Below are 17,206 nucleotides of genomic sequence, written 5' to 3'. Positions count from 1 at the left end.
GGTCGCCCAGCCCCAGTGCTGGGGCGGGGGGTTGTGGCCTCAGGTCCCCCGGCCCTGACACTGGGGCCAGGAGGTGCAAGGGCGTGAGGGGATGACAATCATTTGCACATTATCTCTTTATTATATAGGATTTGTTGAAGAAGCTGGTCCTTTGCACTGTTTATTTCTGATTGCATCCTCATGGTATAGTTTAATGTGTTCTGTCTTCTTTTTTTTCTTATAAGTTAATAGTTGAATGTAAAAGCTTGATCAAATCAGGTTTGAAATTTTAAGCCAGGCTACTTCTTAAGTAGAGGCTTATTATTTTATCGGGGGGCACATAATATTTTGTTATTTCTCTTTGTGATGTTATTAATCATTGATTTTCAATGCCTAGATCCATGAACTCCTTAAAGGATTATAAAATGGTGATATTAAATTTCTTCTTTGTTTATTAGCTGGAATACTTCCAAAAAATTAATTATCTGGTAGCCCTAGTTCATTTGGCTCAGTGGATAGAGCATCAGCTTGCGGACTGAAGGGTCCTGGTTTCGATTCTGGTCAAGGGCATATGCCTGGGTTGCGGGCTCAATCCCCAGTAGGGGGTGTGCAGAAGGCAGCCAATCAGTGAGTCTCTCTCATCATTGATGTTTCTATCTCTCTCTCCTTTTCCCTTCCTCTTTGAAATCAATAAAAAATATATATATATATAAAAGAATTCTCCTCATATACTATTTGGTTAAACAGTGGTATAGAATATATAGGAAAGGTGAGATAAATACTTGTTTCTCCTTATTTACATAATAATTTTGGTTGACCAACATCCTCTAATAGTGAATAATTAGTTTGTTTCAGGACCATTGTGAATTCATGAGTTTAAGCACAGTTGATGGGCTTCAAACCACATCCTTACCAATGCTCAAATTGTTCTGTCCTTGGCAAGAGGGAGTGTCTTTGAGTTGGCTCCTGCATCTTTCTGACATGTCTTTCATAATCTTTGATGTTTTCCTTACTATCTAGTAGGTTGACAAAATATTCCTGTCTATTCTTGTACATATTCTGCCTCATACTTGAAACTAGCTATTTTCTTATGATGTTCTCATTTCCCTTAAAGGGAATAGGATTTTAAGTCCACTATCTAAATGCTAAGAACACTTACATACTTATTATTATCTTAAAGCTATTCTAATCCTTTTCAGTAGATAAAGTCAAGGATTTTTTTAAAAAGATAAAATATAGTTCATACTGATATTTCTAATTCAAGTTTAGGACCATAAGTTTTGTTATTCAAACTCTTCTGTCTTGCGTCTATATCTCCTTTTCCTCTCCCAAAGAATTCTAATTATTAAGGACACCACAGAGAATAGAATTAGATCATCAAAAATGTTCTCATTTTCTTTTTCCACAGTACACAGGATACTAGTACTAAAGCTAACACTCATAACATGATTATTGTAAAGAGTTTAAAATTCTTTCTGCTGTTCTTATTATCCTCCTAAAGACTGGATATGCATTTAAATTTATTTATTTTATGTTACCTTTTATTTTTAAGGATTGCTTTTAAAATTTAATTTTGTATGTTTCCCAAGCCATATCATAAAACATATCTATTCAAGGAAGATTAGCTTTTATTTCTCTTACTGCTCTCCTATTTCTTCTTTCCTCTAATATATGACCATTTAAATATTGTTTTTTGTTTTTCCTTCCATTGTTTGCTCTGTTATTATTAGTAAATTATAAACACACACACTCTTTCTTTGATAAATATAAACATACTATACATTCTTCATTTGAAGAATGTATATATTTATATTTAGTTATATATTTATATATAAATTTTCTCTACTTGCCTTAAAAAAATTTAACAAAATAGGACATTGATCCCTGGGAGTGGAACTGTATAAGGATATTCCTAATTTCTTTCCATAGGAATTAGTATATCATTAGATGGATATATTAAAGCTTACATGGAGAATAATGCTTTATATATATTTTTATTTGTGAATCATGTGAGTTATACCTTTTGAAAGATTTCCTAATTAAACATTTTATTTGCCTTACATAACTCTCTTTAACTTTCTCTATCAAGGCTATAGATTTACTTTGTAGTCTCTAGATTGAAACTTTTTTCCTTTTATTGTCTACTAGAGACCTGGTGCATGAAAATTCATGCACTGGGGGAGGGGGGAGTCCCTCAACCCAGCCTGCCCCCTCTCACAGTCCCGGAGCCCTCAAGGGATGTCCTACTGATGGCTTAGGCCCATGGGAGAGGGCCTAAGCCACACTCTGGCCTCCCTCTGTGGGAGGCAACCTGGAAATCAGGGGAAGGAAATGCCCCCATCACGCCTCTGCTGCTGCCACTGCCACCGGTGAGGCTGCCCAAGCCTCGGCCCTCACAGCTACTTCAGCTTGCCTGAGCCTTGACCCGGCTCTCGTTGCCTGAGCCTTGGGCCCTTGCAGTGGCAGCTGCCATCGGCGGCTTGCCTGAGCCTCAGCTGGCCCTGGGTAGCAGCAGCCGCCATCTGCTCCCCTGATGCACCTCCTGGTCAACTCCCTGCCAGGGATGCAGGGTCAAGTCCCCGCCCACCCACACGTGCTTCACAGCTCACGCAGCCCCGCCTACCTGGCCCTGCCGGCTGCGCACACAGCATCCTGGTGATTGCTCCTTGCAGCATGAGGGTGTTACATTCTGCTCCCCTGATGCACCTCCTGGTCAACTCCCTGCCGGGGAAGCAGCGTCAAGTCCCTGCCCACCCACACGTGCCTCGCAGCTCACGCAGCCCCTCCTACTCGCCCCTGCCGGCTGCGCACACAGCCTCCTGGTGATCGCTGGTTGCAGCATGAGGGCTTTACGTCATGAGCGCGTGATGACCACATAGGCTTTTGTTAGTGTAATATCTCTTTCATAGTTTTATTTTGTCTCTTCATACTGCTGTGCTCTGACCACATTTCCACCTTGAGGTTTTCCATTTATGTCCATGAAGCAGTGAGTCATCTTGCCCTCTCCCCTTCTTGTTAAGCTTCTGCACTGTGTGTGCCTCAGTCCACAAAGTCATGGAACTAATGGAGTGTCCTGTCCATTGTCTTTCTTAGCCCTTTTCCTTATCACTTCCCTATATATTGAAAGCTTTTTCTGAAATTTATTTTTAAATTCTTTTTTAAAAAATATATTTTATTGATTTTTCACAGAGAGGAAGGGAGAAGGATAGAGAGTTAGAAACTTCGATGAGATAGAAACATTGATCAGCTGCCTCCTGCACACCCCCCACTGGGGATGTGCCCGCAACCAAGGCACATGCCCTTGACTGGAATCGAACCTGGGGCCCTTCATTCCGCAGGCCAACACTCTATCCACTGAGCCAAACGGGTCAGGGCTTAAATTCTTTATCATAAAAAAAAGTTTTCAAAATTACAGATGGCTTATTTTTTAAATTAGACTTTTGGCAATTTGTTCCCTATTATTACAAACCTGATTTTTTTTTTAGCCCTTTTCCTTATCACTTCCCTATATATTGAAAGCTTTTTTTTTGAAATTTATTTTTAAATTCTTTATCATAAAAAAAAGTTTTCAAAATCACAGATGGCTTATTTTTTAAATTAGACTTTTGGCAATTTGTTCCCTATTATTACAAACCTGATTTTTTTTTAAAAAAGCCCAAGTTAACTTATCTATATTGTCACTAGACAATATAGATAAATCCTTGACATTCCAAAAATGTAAATGGTCATAAAATCCAAGATTCTTATAAAGCAATGCATCCATGAGTACTTAGATGGACTCCTGTATCCTGGTTACCAGGACAAATGTATGCTATTCATTAACTATGTATAATACTGATAAGCTCTGTGAAGTGAAGCCCTTGCTAAGATTTTTAAAAAATATATTTTTATTGATTTCAGAGAGGAAGGAAGGAGGAGAGAGAGAGAGAGAAACATCAATGATGAGAGAGAATCTTTAAATATATTTTTTATTGATTTCAGAGAGGAAGGGAGAGAGAGAGAGAGAGAGAGAGATAGAAACATCAATGATGAGAGACAATAATTGATTGGCTGCTTTCTGCATGCTCCCCTCCTGGAGATCAAGCCCACAACCTGAGTATATGCCCTGACTGGGTATTGAACCATGACCTCCTGATTCTCAATCACTGAGCCACATCGGCCAGGCCCTTGCTAAGATTTTTAACCCCAGTGGGATATTAGTGACACCTCTTAAGAAGTGATAAACAAACAAACAAAACCCCTGTGAATTCATTCCTTTGAACTTTAACATAGCAACTTTAGTCTGGGTATAGTCCAAGGGCTTTAGTCTAGAATAGCACTGTCCAGGAAGGTAGCTGTTAGCTACACGTGGCTATTTAAGTTTAACTTTTACTGAAATGAAATAAAATATTCAGTTCCTCAGTCACACTAACCAAATTTCAAGCACCCAATAGTCACATTTGACTAGTGACTATGGTATTGGAGAGTGCATATGATAGTCCATTTCCATCACCGTGGGAAGCTCTAATGGACAGCTCTGGTCTAGGAAGCCATAAATCTGTCAAAGAGGCAACACAACTCATCAGTTTTCATGGTGTATGGAATAGCAACCACATTCTTTAGCATGGCATAAAATGAATTTTGTGATTTGTCTGCAGATTCCTGATCACACTCATTTTCTATGCTATGCACATACTGCTATGTTCTAGCAATAGTGAACTAGTGGTTTCTTAAGCAGGCCAAATTGGATCTTGCCTCCATGTCTTGGCATGTGATATCTCTCTACTTGGAACAGCAACCCTCTTCACTTCTCTTTGTTTTTACTCATTCTTCAAGTTCCATCTCCAAAGCTACCTCCTCTAGGAAGTCTTCCCAGACTCCATCATAGAGCCTTAATTCCCTTCTTATATTCCCAATGTATACTTGCACACACCTGAAATATAGAGCTTACCTTATTGTAATTTATTTATTTAAATAAATATCAGTTTCCTCAGGAGAGTATGAGATCCTTGAGGACAGGAACGAGGTGGGCCCAATGCCAGATGTACAGCATGTTGTCAAGTGCGCAGGCACTCGGTACAAGTTTGTTGAGTATTGACTGAATTCCAATAGTGATTCTTCCATTAGTACAAATGGCCATAAACCACAATGGCTGTGCAGAATCACACAAAAAACTTGAAGGAAATTAAATTATAGTTATATGCAAATCCTTCACCTCCAGAAAATAGCATATGTTTGTTATCATGGGACTAGCCCTTAAAACTTGATATAAAAGCAACATAGAGTATCATTAATCTTCTATCTTTTGTAAGCAAACTCTGAGAATTTAAATTACATCTCAAAGAACAGAATTTTTTCCCTTTACCATTAGCAATTGCCTCTATTTAGAAAATGTTGGTCAAAACTTTCATGCTATATATCTTACAAGAGCTTTTGTGCTAATTTCCTCAGTTATCCCCTAACAAATAGAGATAACTACAAATAGCTATTTTAAAAACTGTACTCAAAACTTTTTTATGGTATCTGGTTTCCTAAAAAAATATGCAGTAGCTTGGCTGGTGTGGCTCAGTGGTTGAGCATCGACCTATGAACCAGGAGGTCACAGTTTGATTCCTGGTCAGGGCATATGCCTGGGTTGAGGGCTTGATCCCCAGTAGGGGTTGTATAGAAGACAGCCCATCATTGATGGCAGCCCATCGTTGATGTTTCTATCTCTCCTTCTCCCTTCCTCTCTGAAATCAATACAAATATATTTAAAAAACATTCAGTGGCCCCCTTCTCTCCAGCATGCAATGGGTTCCTGACATTCTTGTGGTGGGGGAGCACATCCCTGGTGCCCACGTGGCTATGGCCAGGTGGGACTCTAATAGACCTGGTCAGGGCACATGCCTGGGTTTTGGGCTCCATCCCCAGTAGGGGGTTTGCAGGAGGCAGCCAATCAATGATTCCCTCTCATCATTGATGTTTCTATCTCTCTCTCCTTCTCCCTTTCTCTCTGAAATCAATAAAAAACATATAAAACAACAACAACAACAAAGAAAATGCCTTTAACTATGTATGGGGTGTTTCCGTGTTGGCAGGTTCTACAGCATGTGTTGTTTCTGCCGAGAACTGTGACAGAAAGGAGAGTAATGGGATGGGGACTGAATGGAGACAGTGTGTGTCGTAGTTCACAGTAACCTATAGTACCCACTCCATGGATTCAAGCACATTTGCTGTCCTGGACAGCTCTTAATTTTAGTTCATTTTCCTGGACTATTTATTTGCTAGCTCATTAATTGCCTCGGAGCAGAGAAAATGTTTCCTTTAAGAAGGTTAAACAAAGCGTTTATTGACAGAGTGAATTGGTTGAAGAAAACATTATTAAATAAAGGACACTTTATTTAAACACCAAATTAATCACTTAAAAGCAAATTAGAGGTCATATCTTCTCCTAACTAAATAATGTTAACCTGTAATGAGATGCCCGTTTTAGATATAAGCAGCAAGCTCTCTCAGCCTTGGGCTGCTGACCAAACTGTGCCTTAGCTTTTCAAGTTTATTGAACCCATAATTACATCAGCATTTTACATTTCAATGCTTTAAACGATATTTCATCCATAATGTGATGTCTTTCATTATACGTTTTAAAATAAAATTAAAGCTTCTCTCTCATCTCAGAAGAGGACATGTGTTCTGAGAGAAGGATCCCGCCGTGGAAATGAATGCACCTCGGCTCTGGCTCCGGTAATGGGGCTTCCCACACCGGCCCGTGCATGAGTGCCCTTGGCATTGCCCTGCTTGACCTGGCCGGGCCGCAGGTAACTTCTGAATGTTTTAGCTGGGGTCATGTGCACGACCACACCCACACCTCTTTCAGAGCCCTCTGCAAGCTTCAGAGACTGAAGAGAAAGGCACAGCGATTTTTGCTGTGGAGGAGGTAGTGCTGTCCCCAAGGTCGTCTGGTATTTTTCCTTCTAGTTGGAAGGTGTCACAACTGCCCACCACATCCAGCCACACACACCTTTCTCAGGCAGCCATGGGGGAACGTCCCATACACTGCTCAACTCTTGGGCTCTTATTAACCAGCCTCCCAGCCACAATGACTATTCAGTGTTGACAGGTACCATAGATTCACACCCCAGGCTCTTCGATTGTGAAACCGAAGCTGATGCCTTCGGCTTTGTTCCACTTAGTGCTGAAGTTTCATTTGTAGCCAGGCAGGAGTTAGGAAATTTAAGGTTCATCAAATCCAATGTTAGTCCACCCCTGCTGGATAGGACCGTCCGATATTCCAGCAAATTCCACTTTTTATCAAAACACTTTATTATGCATATATGGAGGAGATGGAGAAAAAGACTCCCAATGGACCATAATTTGATTTGATGCATATTTTTGAATGCCAGTTCCTGTCTGACTTTTAACCCTGTTTCAGTAAATATTCTGCAGTATTCTTTCTTTTATAGTAACGGTCTCGATTCATCATGTTTCATTTGATGAGTACTGCTTATCTAAACTCATCACTGCTCCTTGTTTGGGTAACCGAAGATTTTTGAAGGCACGGGACTAAATCCAGGCTTTAAAACCCTGAGATGACTCCTGGAAATATCATCCAACAATCTAAGCCTCAATGCTTCCAAGACATACTTACTGGATTTACTGTCTCTCCCAAATCCCATTCCCCCAACCACATTACTTCTTTTTCCAACAGAGATGAGAGAATCTGCTCATCACAAATTATACATCAGAAAAGAGGTGTCTCTATGACATGGGTGGGCAACATAATTTAAGATTCCCAACCCATCTATCAAAGAAACAGTGAGCCCTAACTGGTTTGGTTCAGTGGATAGAGCGTCGGCCTGTGGACTGAAGGGTCCCGGGTTCGATTCCGGTCAAGGGCATGTACCTTGGTTTCGGGCACATCCCCAGTAGGGGGTGTGCAGGAGGCAGCGGATCGATGTTTCTCTCTCATTGATGTTTCTAACTCTCTATCCCTCTCCCTTCCTCTCTGTAAAAAAATCAATAAAGTATATTTTTAAAAAAATAAAAAATAAAGAAACAGTGAAAGGAAAAGTTGATTCAAACAATCCTGATACCACTGATTGTGAGTCAGAAAGGAATAAAACAGGACTTTTCTGATTATTTCAGGTCCTCTCTTCCCCCTTTTTCACCCCGCCCCCCCCTTCAGACATTTATATTGAGGAAGAAAGGCACTTTGTGTTTAAGGTTAATCAAGTTTCAGTACAATTTTTTTTTTTTTTTGCAAACTAGAATCACACTAATCTTTTTTTCTTGCTCTAATGTGTGGCTGTTGAAATCCTCAGCTGTGATAAATTAAGCTACTTATTAATCTAATTATCGTACATTCATCCTCGAAACTTTCATGTGACTTGAAAAGGCTATTCAACCTTTTCCCTCCCCTCCTAGAAAGGGCTCAACCTTGCACCAATTAAGATCATTCTGAAGTAAGGCTTTAAAAAAAGCTTTCTCTAATCACCCAATGAAACGTGGACCAGCGGAAACCAAACTCAGAGCTCTGGGAAAAAGTTTAGCATTCCTTTCTGTCTGCCAACTTTTATGGTTTCATTGCACAAGGGAGGAAGCCTTCATTTTCCTATTCAGTTGTTCTTTCACTGACCTCCAAATAAAGTCCATGTAATTACCGAGCAAATAAAGTTGCAGCATGTGTTTTAAAAATCAATTGCCATTCTCAGACTATAGAAACGTAACAATACACAGATTTGCTGGAAAATGCCCAGCGCCAACCATATGAACCAAACCCTCTACTGTATCTGTACAATGGAGGAGCTTTGACCCCTAAAGCACATACTTACTATGCAGATTTTTTAAAGGGCTTCTTTTATGACTTATCTATTGAGATTAAAATGTCCCCATCCTAATATAGGTTCAATTTAGGATTAAAAATATGTTGCAAATGTGTCATATCTTAAACATCCATTCATTGCCAAATGCCTTCGTTATTTTTTTTTTAAAAAAACGGTGGCATAAATGAAGCTATTTTACATTCAAATTAAACTAGCTATTAATTTGAATGCAAAGCAGCTCAACATAGTACAGGATGCAATGTCAATGACAGGTTTACCCCAAGACAGAATTCAGGGGCGAGTCAACGTGGGTGAGTCCAGGCAGGTTGGCCCTTCCTCTTGGTGCCTGGCAAACTGGCTCACTGTGAATAGTTTTTGAAGTGAATGTTAAAAAGGGTGGAATTATAAAGCATAATTACATTTTAGTGAAACTCTAGAAATCAGAAAAAAAATCAGCGGGAAATTTTTAGTGAAACATGATGTGCTGTCATTATCATTAAAAGATAAAAGTTTCATACTGTTTTTATCTGTTTATTTGGAAGACATCCAGCCTTTACAGTTATGCAGGAAACAAAAAGCGGGAATGCAGGAGTAATTATTAAAACCGTGTGATTTGTTATCTCAGCTACTGTCTTTCCAAATGGTAATGCGATATCAGCAGCTGCAGACGGTCGCTGATTTCGTCTATTAGTAAACAAGTGCTTTGGAGACCTGTGTGAGGCACTTTAAGCTCGCTACTCCCCGAAGTGCTGTCAGGCTTAACTACTAATCCATGGTATTTCAGAGCACTGGAAATTCATCTTTATAAAACCTGAACAAAAAAGGGAAAAAAGCCTGGAGGGCATGAGCTCCCTCTGGTGAGACAAATGACATGTTCATTTATTAATGAAACAATAACCCTGGAAAGAGGATCAAAGCACATTCCATCCTCACTTTACAATCCCCAATTTTCTCAGGCCAAACGATTTAATTGAGCCATGACAATGGAATACTTAATTGTTGCCTTAAAGTTTTGAAGAAGCGACTTCTTCAGCATCAGTGTGCATTTCAGGATTATTATCCAACTATAATGTAGCCGGATTGAGGCTGGTGGAATCTGATTCATCCCACGATGGGGGGCCTTGCGCCAGCAGTAAAGGGGTTCTCTTGAACTTGCAGCACTCACCACAATGCTTCTTGCCCATCCCTGCCCTCTCCCTTGCCTGAACCAGCCTTGGCAGGTGGCTTCCTCAGGATGAATGATCTGGCCTCATTGGTGGGTGACCGGGTAAGACACAGGTTCTCTCGGCATGTCCCCTGCATCTGGGACATAAATGAGGAACAGGAGTTCCCCCTCCCAGGACCCAGAAATTGAAGGGAACACCCAGCATGGAGCCCAGGGTGAAGTTCTGACAGGCCGGGGTATGTGCAGTAACAGGGCAGACTTACGTACCACCCCACCTCCCCTTGTGGTTTCTACATCAGCTGTGTCTGAGAGTGAGGGTCATGATTCCATCCTTCCAAAACTAACAACATATAAAATTTTACAAAATGAAAAAGTCTGTGTCTATTTTACTTTATTATTTTTTTAATCCTCATCCAAGGATATGTTTTTATTGATCTTAGAGAGAGAGAGAAGAGAGAGAGAGAGAGAGAGAGAGAGAAACATCAATGTGAGAGAGGAACATTGATCGGTTGCCTTTTATATGCACCCCAACTGGGCATTGAACTCGCAACCCTTTGGTGCACAGGATGACACTACAACCAAGTGAACCACTCGGCCAGGCCAAAAAGTCTGTGTTTAAATTCTAGAAATTAACCCTGAATTTCAGCAGAGCTTTCTAGCTTAATATGTTTTTATTTATACTTATACAACAACTTTTCTAGGGTTTTCTTGACTATGCTGTTTTTCAAATTAAACCAAACTCTCAGGAGCGTCTTAAGGCTCAGAAGGGCGGAGTTCAGAAAATGCTTGCTGATTGGTTGGAAAAGGGGGCCCTGAAGATTTTATATGTAATCTCTAGGACTCACCTGACTTGGACTTAAAACATTCTAGGCCAGTGTGACTTTAAGCCCAGTTTTCTATCACACAGCTTCATTTGGAGCTTATAAATAGACTTTCTTTTGCTTTGTACCTGCTCATATTAATTCACTGGAAGATCCATGAAGCCAATCAAAGCCAGTAGTCAGAAGCGAAGGTTAGATTCTATCTATACTTAGGATCTTTTCTCTCTGCTCTGCTTTTGAATATGAGCTTTATAAAAGCCTTTTTCAATTCGAAAATGTTCCTTTTAGTTTGTGCTCTCCTGCATAATCTGCAGGATAATTTTTCCAGCTACACACAGGGGAGTGATAGGATTCAGAGCATGCAGCGAAGCTCCACGCGAGCCCTCTGAAAGAACATAGAACGCTCGAAGTCAACAATCATAGTAGGGCTGGCCTAAGAGCCAGAGGGAGTGTCAGATAGAATGTCTGTGTCTGCAGGAAACAATGACTTTTCCAACCTCCCCTGTTGGCTATCCTTTATGCCTAAATGTAACACATTTATTTTTTAAAAATGCCCTAGAAAGACTTCATGAGCTTGGCATGTGAATGTTCACACTGCCATGGCATTGATGGACACACCACAAAGTTCACCCGAGCCAAGGCTGAGGCAGAGTAAAGAGCTTTACTTGTGCTGAAAAGGGGTACTTCTGCACCTCTATGAGCACATTCAACTAATATGTATATCATTCATTCATTCATTTCTTCCTTTCATTTATTTAGCTTGTCAATTAGTTACTCAGTAAGTATTGATTAAAGGTCTACTGCATGTATATCATAAACATGACTACAGATAGATCTGGGCTGTGTGTGTTTTTGTAAGATACGTGGCAACTGAGACTAGGTATAGAAAGGAAAGCGAGGAGCAGGTTGTGGATGAACCATATGGAGACGGAAACTTAGTTCTCCCTCAACACTATTTTGAAAAGGTTCAAACACCCTTTGGTGTGTGCCTGTTGAATGTGTAATGGGAGTATTCATCCAGCAGTATCTCTCAAGCAGCTGCCACATTCTGTGCACCATGTAGAACACATACACAGAAAAAGGCACTGTCCCTGCATGTCAAGATCTCCCATTCTGTAGCCTGGGCACGCTCCTGTGGTAACCTACATAATAAAAGCCCAATATGCAAATTGTCCCCTTGGGTGGTCCTTCCACCGGGAGTTTGACCACTCGCTATGACATGCGCTGAACACCAGGGGGCAGTGTGGAACATGGCAGGCATTGGCGATGCGGCGCTGGCAGCGGACAGCAGTGGAGGCACTGCTGGCCCCGATGGACCCCAACGAGAGTGGGACTGCAGCAGGATGGTGGAAGCAGGTGAGCAGGCGGTGCCAGGCCAAGGCGGGTGTGAGCAGGGGCTCGATCACCCCGCCGATCACCCCACAGATGGTGACCAGCAGCAGTGGTGGGGGGCAGGGCCACCTCTGACTCCCAGGTACTGAGGGATCTGGGCAGGGGGCAGAGCAGGCGGTGCCAGGCCAAGGCGGGTGTGAGCAGGGGCCCGATCACCCCCCAATCACCCCACAGATGGTGACCAGCAGCAGTGCGGGGGGCAGGGCCACCTCCCGGCTCCCAGGTACTGAGGGATCTGGGCAGGGGGCCCAGCCCCGACGAATCACCCTGCAGGCGGGATGGTGGAGTAGGTGAGGGGACAGTGCCAGGCGGGCTGTGGGGCTGCGAGGCTGGAGGCACGAGCTGGGGCCCGATCCCCGCAGGTCACCCCGAGGGACCCCCACCCATGCATGAATTCGCGCACCGGGCCTCTAGTATACATATAAGACAATGAACTTGAGGTGGATGATGAGGCTCCACATTGAAAGGTACCAATGGCAACTTCAAGGTGAATTGTAAATTTTGAAAAATTACAACTTTCATGGTGTGGTCTGAACGTTGGGGCTTGGTCTTTCTATTTCCCATTTTGCTGAGAAATGTGTACTCTGGGAAGGAAGGATGGCAAGAGGCTTACAAATTGGTGCATGCATTCACCTTTTGGCCCTTCTCACCTCCTACCCTTATGAACTTTGTTTCTTGAAGAGAGAAACAAGCTCATTACTAAGAGTTAGTGTAATGTTTGATCACTTTTACTCTGTCATAGCAGACACATAAACTGATACTTCTATTATAACAATGAATAACTCCATATTCTTTAAATCTGCAAGATGGAAGATTACAGACATACTTAATAGGAATTTAAATTTGATGAAATGCATATGTACATACGGTAACATGAACAAGTTTAGTAAGTACTAAGAATTAAAAAAAGCTGTGGTTGCTGGATGGGTTCTTAAAACAGAACAAAAGTACATTCAGTAAAAACTAAGGAATTCTTCATAAAGTCTACATTTTAGTTAAAAAAAAACACCTATGGTCTGTTTGCCTCTCCAACAGCTCAAATAACTAAAATTTAAAACAATACTAAACCACAAACATATGTAAGGATAAATGAAGATGATTATTTTCCCATGATGACTACCTACAATTATTTTGGGATTGCTGAGATTCCCTAAAATATCAATTATAAAATCTAAAATATTTTTCTAGCTTTTCTTCTCCTGGTGATTCTGATATGCTGATAATAGATAATCCTGCACTGTTTTTGCAAGATGTGACTATATTCATTTTCTCTTCTACCTTTTTACTAACAAATTAATTATCAGAATGCCTTGCTATGAATTTAAATTCTATTTTCTTGTATTCCAAAATTCTGTTGGTAGTATACAGGAGCCCCACTAATATACTTGCTCGGTTACACTTCTGGGCAGTTATTTCTTTTTAGCATTCTAAGCTACAGTTAAATTATCCCAAATGTAACACAGGAGCAAGGAACATATTTCATCTCCCTAGGTTCTCTGTGGTCCATCTCCATTTCATCACAAGCCTAAAGGAGCTTATGGTGCAGAATATTTAGAAAATACCAAAATAGTTCAGAATAAACTGTTCAAAATAAGGTCATGGCTCTTTATTCACATTAAACACAACAAGATGTTATGCTTACTATTTGATATTTGTTTCTGGAATTCAATAAAGAAATGAATGGCAGTTTAGTAACTGCCAAAATAATTAGTTACAAATATTTAATGAAATATTTAATCACAAAACCTAGCCAAACCCATTTATTTTCTTACTCTCTGAGGCTGATGTTTATATTTAATATTATTACATGTAATGTAATAAGTATAATTAAAAGGATATTCTAAGTAATAAGGAATTCCTAAATTAATAATTAAGTACATTTTTCCTACTTAAGATTTATCTTTCTCTAATATATAATGTGTTAGAAATAATAATTTTTAAAATTGCTATTATAGTTTTTAAAAAATTGGTAACTGATAGTCAACAAATACTGCTCTTCCCCATTACCTCCGCATTCTTCGCTCCCAAAGCACACACGATTTTATTAGATGAAATTATTTTGTTGACTATACATACATGACAATGTAATCGTATCAATATGTGAAAACAACACTCCAAGTAGACACAAAGTAATTGCTATCTCCTGCTTAAATAATTCCTGATTGCATTTCATAGGTACTGAGTTTCTATCTGGGTGAACAATAGGCAGTAACATAACCGGGGTCACAGCATAGAGATCTTCTCAGCTTTGGGGAAGCAAAATGGCCCTCGCCATCCACCTGTGGGGAATGCAGAGGGTAGGCTACATCACTGTAATGAGACTCCATACCAAAACATTACCCCTTTTGAACTTTGCTGCTGTATTTCTAACGTTCTGGTAGTTTAGCTAACATGATAAATACTGCATGTTATGTATTTAACTAATTAACCTATACGTTGCCTGAAGGCTCATGTTAACTTCTGGGTCTATCTGAGTGAGTGCAAAGTAGAAGTCCTAGCATATCTTCAAACACAGACTACATTCTTGCCAAGCAGACATACATTTGTATGGCCCAACGCAGACCTAGCCCCAGAGAGAGACAGGCCTTGACGTTGTTTGGGATCTCGGGATGGCCCCTGGGGAGACGAGCCTTACGTAGGTGAAAAGGAGCATCCCTGCTCCATTTAACAGCAAGGGAGGAAAACGAGGGCTTGCAGACAAAATGGAAAACAACTTTCCCAGACGGGAGAGAGAACACTTGGCATTCCTGAGGAACAGCTGCTTGCTGGTAGAAGTTATGATAATAAACTAAACTGGGTGAGCATTTCCTAAGAAGAAATATTTAATTATCCTGCTCACCATTATGAGGAACTTCTGCCACTCTTCAGGTTATTATACAGTAAATAACCATTTTTCTAAAGGCCAGAGCTGTTTTAATTATATGACAATGAATGCATAATTATTGTTTGTTAGGAATGAATCACAAGACAACAGACTTGATATTGCTGCTCTGGTTAGTGCATCTTAATTACTTTTTCATTTATTTTGCATATAAAAGCTATTTGCTAATTGTCTTTGCTGTAAATATGCAAAATATAATTAGTCATTCATAATTCTTTATGTTATCTGACTGTACATTTGTTTCTGAGGAACATATATTAAAGTGTGAATATTTAATGGGCTTCTTTGTGTGTATGAATTTTTTTTTTATACAAAGTTTTAAGTAAATATTAGGCACATAAGAATTTTAACCCTACTCTTAGGGAAACTTGCTGTGAATAACATAAATACTGAAAACCATGGAGTTATGGAGTAAATGCAAACTATGTGGAATTTTAAAAAATCTTCCATGTGAAGACACTAATGATGACATGAATCTCCCAAGCTACTCAGATAAATCTTTAAGCATCACCCATTTCAGTTCAAGTTTTTACGAATTTGTGTGGATACGTACCAGAATGAGAAGAGAAACCCATGGATGTGCTTAAACATTCATTTCTACGTGCTCCAAATTGATTGGTTATATCTATTTACAACTCTCAAAAATTTAAAATCTTAACTCTAAGTAGTTTGGAAAATCTATGTAAATGGCAATATAAAGGGGTTTATATACATGTATGTGTGTAGATATATGTTAATTCTTTTTAAAAATACTTTTATTGATTTCAGAGAGGAAGGGAGAGGGAGAGGGAGAGAGAGAAAGAAACATCGATGAGAGAGAATCATTGATTGGCTGCCTCCTGCACACCCCATACTGGGGATCCAGCCCAAAACCTGGGCATGCACTCTGACGGGGAATCAATCCGTGACTTCCTGGTTCATAGGTTGACAGTCAACCACCGAACCACACTGGCTGGGCCATATGTAAATTCTTTAGTGAATCATGTGGACGTTATGACATGAACCCACAGTGAAGTTTTGGACAGATACATATGCGTCTCAAAAGTGAACCGTACTGGCCAGTTTTTCCTCCTCAGGCACAATTTCCTTTTTCTATTAGTTGGAAACAGAACTTGGGCTAGTTTCTCCTGTGGGTATCACTTCAATATGAACTCACATTGCTGGGAACATCTTAATGCCCTCAGAGTCATTACAGTGAATAACTAGTTAAACAGACCATGTGCTTTCCAAACAGTATCAATATCAGGAGCATCGACCAATGATTAAATTTTTTTTTTCATTCGTCTTCATGAAACCCTGCCAGTCCATCCTGCTGATGCGTGTCACATTCCACTTTCTTCACCTCAAACATTTGATTTACTAACCGGTTGTACTGTTAATCCCATGTCATGACACTTCTATTCACTTCTGCTTTTCAGCTGAAAGTGGCTTCTTCTGAAGATAAAGCTAGGTAAAGTCTATTGTGAAGAGGAGAATAACTTGAATGCAGCTATCATATCAAAATGAAAACACACTTCTGCTCTCTTCACCCACTACACATCCTGAATCCTTTTCTTAATGATGAAGTCAAATAGGATAGCTGATGAGAATACAACCGATGATCATTTTTTTCTTCACAAGTAATCCCACTCTGTAATTCCGTAATTATTCTTATTTATGTTTGATAAATCTTTTTAAATGAACTTATAGGAAAACAGAATGATGGCAGGGTGTGAATTAGACAAGAACTAGTAAACATGCTTTAGAAAATTGTGATGTGAATAAATTATATTGATTTCTGTTTATCACAAAAATATTCCAAAGCTGCTTTAAATAAAGCTTTTTAAGTCTACACTTGCAAGAACCACAATTATTATGTAGGTGTTTTTTATTGTGGGATTGTCTTTTTGCTCTCTCGAATATTTCTTCTTTTGCTTTTAGAATAACCAAAAAGAAATGAAATGTATATTTCAAATAGCATTTCACTTGTTTAGGAAAGTTGTAGGGATAATATTCTGTCTACCAAAATCACAATCTTAAAAACCTAGTATTCTGTAGTGAAATGGTTTAGTTAAATGAGGTTGTGAAATGGAGAATATTGCATAAAAAGATAATTTCACTTTATAATATGAAACAGTGAAATTCACACCAACGAAAACCTGTAAGGAGAATATTTCATAGCTTTTATGCATGTGTTGATAGCATG

General features: G+C 39.8%; 1 long non-coding RNA gene across 2 annotated transcripts in view; it reads left to right on the top strand.

The window, feature by feature from the left end:
- The window catches only part of LOC106723779, a 119,303-nt gene extending 102,669 nt beyond the window's left edge, over window positions 1–16,634 (top strand). For both annotated transcript variants that reach the window (XR_001359499.1, XR_001359498.1), the window contains one exon: window positions 16,440–16,634. This is a non-coding gene — a long non-coding RNA (uncharacterized LOC106723779). The remainder of the gene's footprint in view (window positions 1–16,439) is intronic.
- The last annotated feature ends 572 nt before the right edge of the window (window positions 16,635–17,206 follow it).

This window comes from Myotis brandtii, unplaced genomic scaffold (assembly GCF_000412655.1).
Source record: "Myotis brandtii unplaced genomic scaffold, ASM41265v1 scaffold640, whole genome shotgun sequence".
Classification (NCBI taxonomy): domain Eukaryota; kingdom Metazoa; phylum Chordata; class Mammalia; order Chiroptera; family Vespertilionidae; genus Myotis; species Myotis brandtii.
The sequence above is the reverse complement of the archived record's forward strand: the minus strand, read 5'-3'. Positions and strand labels throughout refer to the sequence as shown.